The sequence below is a fragment of the Zeus faber genome (genome assembly GCF_960531495.2).
Source record: "Zeus faber genome assembly, chromosome: 10".
Taxonomy (NCBI): Eukaryota; Metazoa; Chordata; class Actinopteri; order Zeiformes; family Zeidae; genus Zeus; species Zeus faber.
The window spans coordinates 26,961,097-26,968,629 of record NC_137199.1 but is presented as its reverse complement, the minus strand read 5'-3'; the positions used below and the strand labels follow the sequence as shown (position 1 = coordinate 26,968,629).

The window sequence follows — 7,533 nt, the reverse complement described above, 5'->3', positions numbered from 1 at the left end:
TCTCATCTTTTTAAGTGGGAGAACTTGCACAATTGGTGGCTGACTAAATACTTTTTTGCCCCACTGTAGATAGATACATACATAGAAAGATAGATAGCACTTTATTAAACCCCCAGGGGAAAAATTCAGGTGTTATAGATCTAGTGATAGAGCCCACTATGCCCTAAAAGTCACGCTAATGTGGAAATTGATTCAAAAGCACATACACTCCATGGTTTAATGCCTCAATGGCAAAAGGACGGGCATAAACACAGTTATCACATGGTCCAAAGAACATTTTCCTGGCTACAATTCCATAAGTTAGCTGCCAAAACGCAGCTGATGTCTTAACTGGGTTATGGATATTGTAACTCCAGTCATATGTGGGCTTACTTATTTATTATTTTTAAACAATTTGTTTGTGTGTGATAAGCTACGGGAAGACACTGTTACTTTGCTAAATCTTTATGAATATTTATGAGTTACAATTCTTTAAAAGACATACAAATGTAACGCTGAAAAAATGTCAAAGTAATCATGACCATGTATGGAAAAAAAAAGCGATTAACGGATCCTCGACTTTAAGGAGAGCTCCGGAGGAGGATGGATCTCTGATCTCTGCAGCAGATGGGCAGAAATAAGCCAAACTGGTCGGAAACTGCTCAGCAAAAAAAGGACGTGGGCTGCCAACTCCCATGACCTACAAAGAGACAATATCTGCTCTGTATTTTATCAAGACAGATGTATAACTTTAAAAAATGAGCACTGAGAATCCAATTTTTCAATAAATAGCCCACATCTGCATTAGTCTGCCCAGTACCACTGCAGTTTTTGTGACAGGTATTTTATTGCTATTTATACTGACTTGAATATGCACTTAAAAAAAGCCTGTTTTGAAAGGTCGAATGTAAAGTTACTATGAGATTAGATTATAATTTGGAGAAACACTTTCATTTTGTCCAGCCTTTCCAGATATAGCTGTACTTACTTCACCATCATAGACCGACCAGCTATAGTTTCTAAATATTGTATTATGAATAATTTACAGTAACTGCTGGACTGTAATATACATAGATTCATAGATATATACTATTTTTCATCCAGAAGGCGGTGAATAAATTTGAATAAATGAACACATTGTGGTGTTCACAACCGCACACATCAAAACAATATGCAGAAAACCTCAAACTCCACAGAAAATAGGAAAACAACGGCAATAATGAACCTCAACAATTTATAATAAACAAAAAAAAAACCTTTCAACAAATCACATTCTGACCAAATAAGGCAATTGTGCAAGTGTGCATTACTGTTTTTAAGTAAATGTTTTTAAATGCACTTTGTATTTCATTCGTCCCCAGGGGGAAATCGTGACGTGAGGGCAGCGCACGTCAAAAACACCGGGCAATAACAACAGAAATACGAAAAGAATAAACTTCGGTAGCGACAATTCAACATCCTTACACAAGGCAGTGAGGTGGATTAAGGTCGCACGTGTTCCTAACATGGAATGTGACGTGGACTAAACGCTCAACAAACGAGGCCATTCAAATAGACAATAACAAGGAGCACGTGCGACCATCCGGCTTGCCGTAGTTCGCCTCCGCCGCCATGTTGGCTCGTGTTGTTGCTAGCCACCGGCTTCCTAGCAACCGTCCGCTGGTGGAAGTAGAGGGAAACTTCGCGTCGAGAACCGCCAGGGAAACACATGGAAGGTATGTGACGACACTAAACTCCACCGCCCGGTTCTTGTTGGCTGTAGTTTGGGTTTTGTTAGCGCGTCCCTCCACAACTTCCTACCGTGCGGAGCGCTTCCTGGTTCCGCAGTTGCCCCGAAAGGACACTGCGTGGTGGAGTAGTGGTTGCTATACGTCGTGTGCAAGTACAAATACAACTCGGGAGGCCATACGATATTAATACAGCACTTGAAAACAGTCTTCCGTGGAGACACACACACCGATCAGCCACAACATTGAAAACCCACTGACAGGTGAAGTGAATAACATTGCTCATCTTGTTCCAATGGCACCTGTCAAGGGCTGGGATACACCAGGCAGCAAGTGAACAGTCAGTTCTTGAAGTTCATGCGTTGGAAGCAGGAAAAAATGGGCAAGCGTAAGGACCTGAGCCACTTTGACGACGGCCAAAGCGGCAGGTCTTGCGGGGGTGTTCCCTGTATGCAGTGGTTAGAGCCTACCAAAAGGGGTCCCAGGAAGGACAACCGGTGAACCGGCAACGGTCATGTAAAAGTGAATTCTGACAATGTTAGAAAGGTCATACACACAGTGAACCACCGTAGCCACAGACCGGCCAGAGTGCCCATGCTGACCCCTGTCCACTGCCAAAAGCGCCTGCAATGGTCACGTGAGCGGCAGAAGTGGACAATGGGGCAATGGGGCGTTGTTTACTTGGGGAAGAGACGGCACCAGGATGCACCATGGGCAGCAGGCAAGCCGGCAGATGCAGTGTGATGCTCTAGGCAATGTTCTGCTGGGAAACCTTGGATCCCTGGCTCCTCTTGGTGTGTCCTTGAGCAATACACTTAAGCCCCTAACTGCTCCCCGGGCACCGCTATATGGCAGCCCATTGCCCCTAGATGCGTCAGTTGCTAGAATGGATAAAATGCAGATAAATGCATTTCGTTGCCTCAGTACTTGTACTCTGTGCAATGACAATTAGTTGAATCTAATTGAATCCAAGGTAATGTCAGCAAGCCGCCCCGCACTAACTCCAGTTGGCTTAGTTCAACGCTGTATATTTTGACAGTTGATGACTAAACCAGTGATGGAGTCCAGGGACCCCCAGGGGTCCTCCAGGAGGTTCCAGGGGATCCCCAGTAAAATTATGAATAGTTAAATGGAACCATTTCGCATTTTCAAGGACTTAAGCATCATTACTTTGGTCAGAATGTGAATTGTTTTTACAAAAGTTTTTTGCTTACTGTTAGTTTTCAGGTTTACTGTATATTGGCAGTTGTTTTAACATGTTTGATATTGCATTTTTTAAATAGTTATTACTTTATTCTATCAATCTATCTATCTATCTATCTATCTATTAGGGGTGCAGCGATCACAATACTCACGGTTGGTATCGTATTACGGTTTTGATTCACGGATCGGATCATTTTTCGGAACAATAAAAAAGGGAGAGAAATATTACTTTATTTTTCATTTATTCTGTAAAACACTTTAAGTGAGGACCCTTTGCCCATGGGCTTATATGAAAACAACATTCAAGATGTCCAATGTTTAAATAAAATCTTAAAATATATAAAATATTCAATACTCAATTGTTAAAATAAACTGCAATATGAGGCATGCATAATACCTTCTTCCTTTAAACAGGGTAGTGAATGAAAAAATATAATTAGATCCGTCCCCAGTAACTGAATTTAATTCCAGTGTCATGTTCAATTCCTCAGGTTGATAACAAACTAATTTCATGAAAATCTATTCAGTATTAAGCAAGTTACAGTGTATTTCGTAGAACAGTCTGTGTCTCTGGATACACGATTCAGTTTGATTTACACATGTATTTTTATACCGGGTCTTGATCAAAACACTTGGAACTTTAAGTCCGCTCACATTAAATCATTATAAATAATGTTCTTTTTTTGTAGTGGAATAAATATAAACAAAATATTTCATCCAATTTCATATATAGAAGGATTGCTTAGGAGCCGTTAGAGCCGGCCCTTTTCAATGACCCGGATCATCCTGCTCACTGAAAGGAGATGAACTTTTCAACATCACTAAGTGTCTCTTCTCCGTCCACCACGTCCGTGCCTGCTCTGTACGTTATTCTCGAATCTCACTTTTTTCCTAATTCTACTCATCATATCAGAACCTCATGTAGCTTTTAACATTATTATCTTATCTTTGATATCACAATCCAAATCATATCCATAACGTTCACTACTTTTATGGAGTGCTTACCGGTGCAGACCAGCACTTCTCACAAGCTGCCTGTGTTCTGCCCTCTGAAGTGGACAAATCAAGTAGACATATTTTAAAATATATCATATTTTATTGAATCTGAGCGCACTTTTTCTTTAAATTATTAGACGGCACAAGTAGTGTTCCAGCTGAACTCCAGCTCCTGCAGCTCAGGCTTCGGTTTTTCACTCTGATGTTAAATTTTGCAATTTATCCGCGGTTCATATGCGTACCGAACTATGGGGGGGCGATCCATACGGATCAACTACATTCCGATACACCACCATATCTATCTATCTATCTATCTGTCTGTCTGTCTGTCTGTCTGTCTGTCTGTCTGTCTGTCTATCTATCTATCTATCTATCTATCTATCTATCTATCTATCTGTCTATCTGTCTATCTGTCTATCTGTCTATCTGTCTATCTGTCTATCTGTCTATCTGTCTGTCTGTCTGTCTGTCCGTCCGTCCGTCCGTCCGTCCGTCTGTCTGTCTATCATGGAAGTTTGGACTAAATTATATCTAACCATATAAATATACTCAGATTGGAGTCCCAGAGACAAAATTTAATCAACAGGGGTCCATGGCCTAATGCGTATCAAATTGAGGGTACTTAATGTGAATGAAAGTTGAGAATCACTCTACTATACTACATGAACAAGCTGCCCAAGTAGCATCGATAACTCGGCCCAATTAAAGGAGCAATAAACAACTTTTTTGCTTTTATTTATCATTATGAAGTTCATGTTGATTGCACAGTATAATGGCTATAGAATAATGACACCATCCGCGTTTAGATTGGTTCCTTATAAGCCTTGATATCACTATGCATTCGGACTGACCCCGGGTACGAACTCCTGGGAAAATGATCGATTTACGGCAGTGCGTCACAGGAAGTGGGCGCACCCATTAGCGGGACTAGCTGACAGTGGAGGTACTCAAGGTGGATCATAAACCCTTGAATATAAAAACTACTCTTTAAAATCTCTTTATTGTGCTTTTTATCTAGAAAAACCGCAGCTCCCCCAGTTGTATTTTTTTAAAAGACAGTCTTTACCGCTCCAATTTGGCGGCGAGGTTGACATATTGCAGGTCCGATCCAAAGCAGTTAATGTGGCCTCTATGCGTCTTTCCCCCTTATACGTAAATATGTAGAAAGTTATATGTTAATGAGAACAATTTAATTAGAATTCAATTTTATATTGAAGTCTATAGAGATACGATGAAGTGCTCATACAATGCCATGTTTTACACAATGCCCATTTATTATAACTGTTATAGCATTCGATTATGTTGCCTTTATATCATAAGAATCAGCTGTTAACTAAAAACCTAAAAATCAGACATTGAGACAGCTTTGTTAATTTTATTTTTTCATCATAGCACTAGTATCACATTTATTCATTCATTCATTCATTCATTCATTCACAAACTGATACACCACAGGACAGAGTGAGGCAAAATACGAGAGAATATTATTCTCTCCTATTCTCTCATATTCTGGCTCACTCTGTCCTGTGGTGTATCAGTTTGTCTGCTTCTTTACTTTCTCCCTCAGTCTCTGTCTGAGCTGCATCCACCTCTTCACATACCCCTCCATCTCCTCATCAGGAGCTAGTGCATATTGGTGCCACACAGCACCTTTGAAAGAGAAGAGGGGAGACAGCAACAGACCTGGCAACCTGCATACATTTTGTTTACCAACCACGCAATTCTTGGTCAAAATATGCAGGTAGGAAATGCCAGCTGAAACGACACATTTTATTTATGTAAATATATTGAGAAGCCCGATACTGTGCTTGTGGAATGCTCAAATACCAACTTAATGCTGCGTAGTTGATGCTGTTTGGAGGAACTTCAAGGTAAAGGAAGATGATTATATAAATTATTTATCTAATGTCGCCGCTGACGTCGTTGTTAGTAATGGTGGGCGGATGGATACCAAAAGCATGGATACTATCGATACTAGGTCTCGTTTTGGAGATTGATTCTAGCGTCATAAGGATTGATACCAGAAAGGGATCAGTTTCTCTCTCCAAAATAAGTAACATTTTATTTTTTATTTATTTTTTATTCTATGTATATATTTCGTCACTTGCGGCGGCTCGGTGTCTGTCACTGTTCGTGTGGTGAACCGGAGATCCTTTTTTGCACCCCGCCCACTTGGATGCAGCGCAGTGATGTGTCGGTTCCAGGAGCCGCTTCTGTGGCTGATGGGAGCCCCCTCCCTCGGAGAGCCCATTTCTTTTTTTTTTCGTTATTTTTTTTGTAAATGAATACAACACAGAATAATAGCATGATCCTACAATATATTTGTTAAATACGATCCAAAAATGTCTCACTTTGGTAATAACATTAAGAGCCAAGCACAGTAAGACTGTGTATGTTGCACCTTATGCATTTTTATTGTCTCATGTTCTATTATTGTTCCATAGTGAAAAATGAATAATAATAAACACACGGTGTCAAAATCAGCATTCTCACTATTGTGGTAACTGAAAAATGTTCTTGCAGCGGTAGTCCTTATGTGCAGCTGTCCTATCACGTTAGTGAGATCAGATCATGCAATGTGTTTGTCATTGACATACAAGCGCATATGGACAATGAGAACAAATGATAAGAAAATTTGATTTCTCCAATCACGAATATGAACTCAAAATGACCGGACGGTGCGCTAAAATGTATTTAATAGTGAATGTCTTATATTTTACAGAAGCAGCAGGTCAGACTTAAAAAAAAAAAATCTGAAATGGGAATGAGCCAAAAAAAATTGCAAACGGTGCATCTCTAGTTGGTAAACATGTTCTGTAACTTTATAAGGTGATGCATTTCAAGTGGTGTATCCTAATGAGATTAATTTGTATACAGGTACTCCTCACTTAACGACCACGTTCCGTTCCTAGGACCAGGTTGTTATTGGTTGATAAGCGAGGACCCGTGTTATTTCACAGTAAGATGGCGTGGCCATTGACAGCGCTAGTGTAGTGAATACTGACAGACTGCGGGAAGGAGACTGAAAACGGTGATGAGTTGAGATATATATAAATAGTGTATATAGTATATAAAGGGTGATGCGTGATGAGATGCTTGACGCTGAGATGCCATGGTATTGTACACAGTGCACAATACAGACTGGTCAGAGAGCTGGTTGTAAGTCAGAACGGTTGTTAAGCAGGTAGATCGTTAAGTGACGAGTACCTGTACGTTATATAGTTAGCCATAGTAGCTTGCATGAGTGATTAGTCTCGTTACAAGGCGGCTACGGTGTGAATAACTAATGAGTAATTTAGCTGCAGTAACTCAAACGCCACGGAGACTCCCTGTGACACTATTGTGATACTCAAATTATTATCCCAAGGTTGGCAGGTCTGCAGCAAGAAATTGTTTACATATTTGTTTTAGGTATTGGTTTTACAATTTGTCTCATAATACCAAGGGAATATGTTTCTGCTTTTTGAGTATACACGTTCTGCGTTAAGGTTTTTATGTTTTGTCATCTTGCGAAGAATTGCTGAAATTCCAAAACAAAGCACAAATGTGACTTATTGCATCCAAGACTAGTGATAATAAAGTTGGAAATAGTTGTTTCTCCATTGCTGCTACAGACTGTTGGCTATAT

At 40.1% G+C, this 7,533-nt stretch overlaps 1 protein-coding gene across 1 annotated transcript in view; it reads left to right on the top strand.

Moving 5' to 3' along the window:
- The first annotated feature begins 1,652 nt into the window (after window positions 1-1,652).
- The window catches only part of enox2 (ecto-NOX disulfide-thiol exchanger 2), a 205,635-nt gene continuing 199,754 nt past the window's right edge, over window positions 1,653-7,533 (top strand). Inside the window, exon 1 of the mRNA XM_080007952.1 lies at window positions 1,653-1,694. The gene's annotated coding sequence lies outside the window, so the exon portion shown is untranslated. The remainder of the gene's footprint in view (window positions 1,695-7,533) is intronic.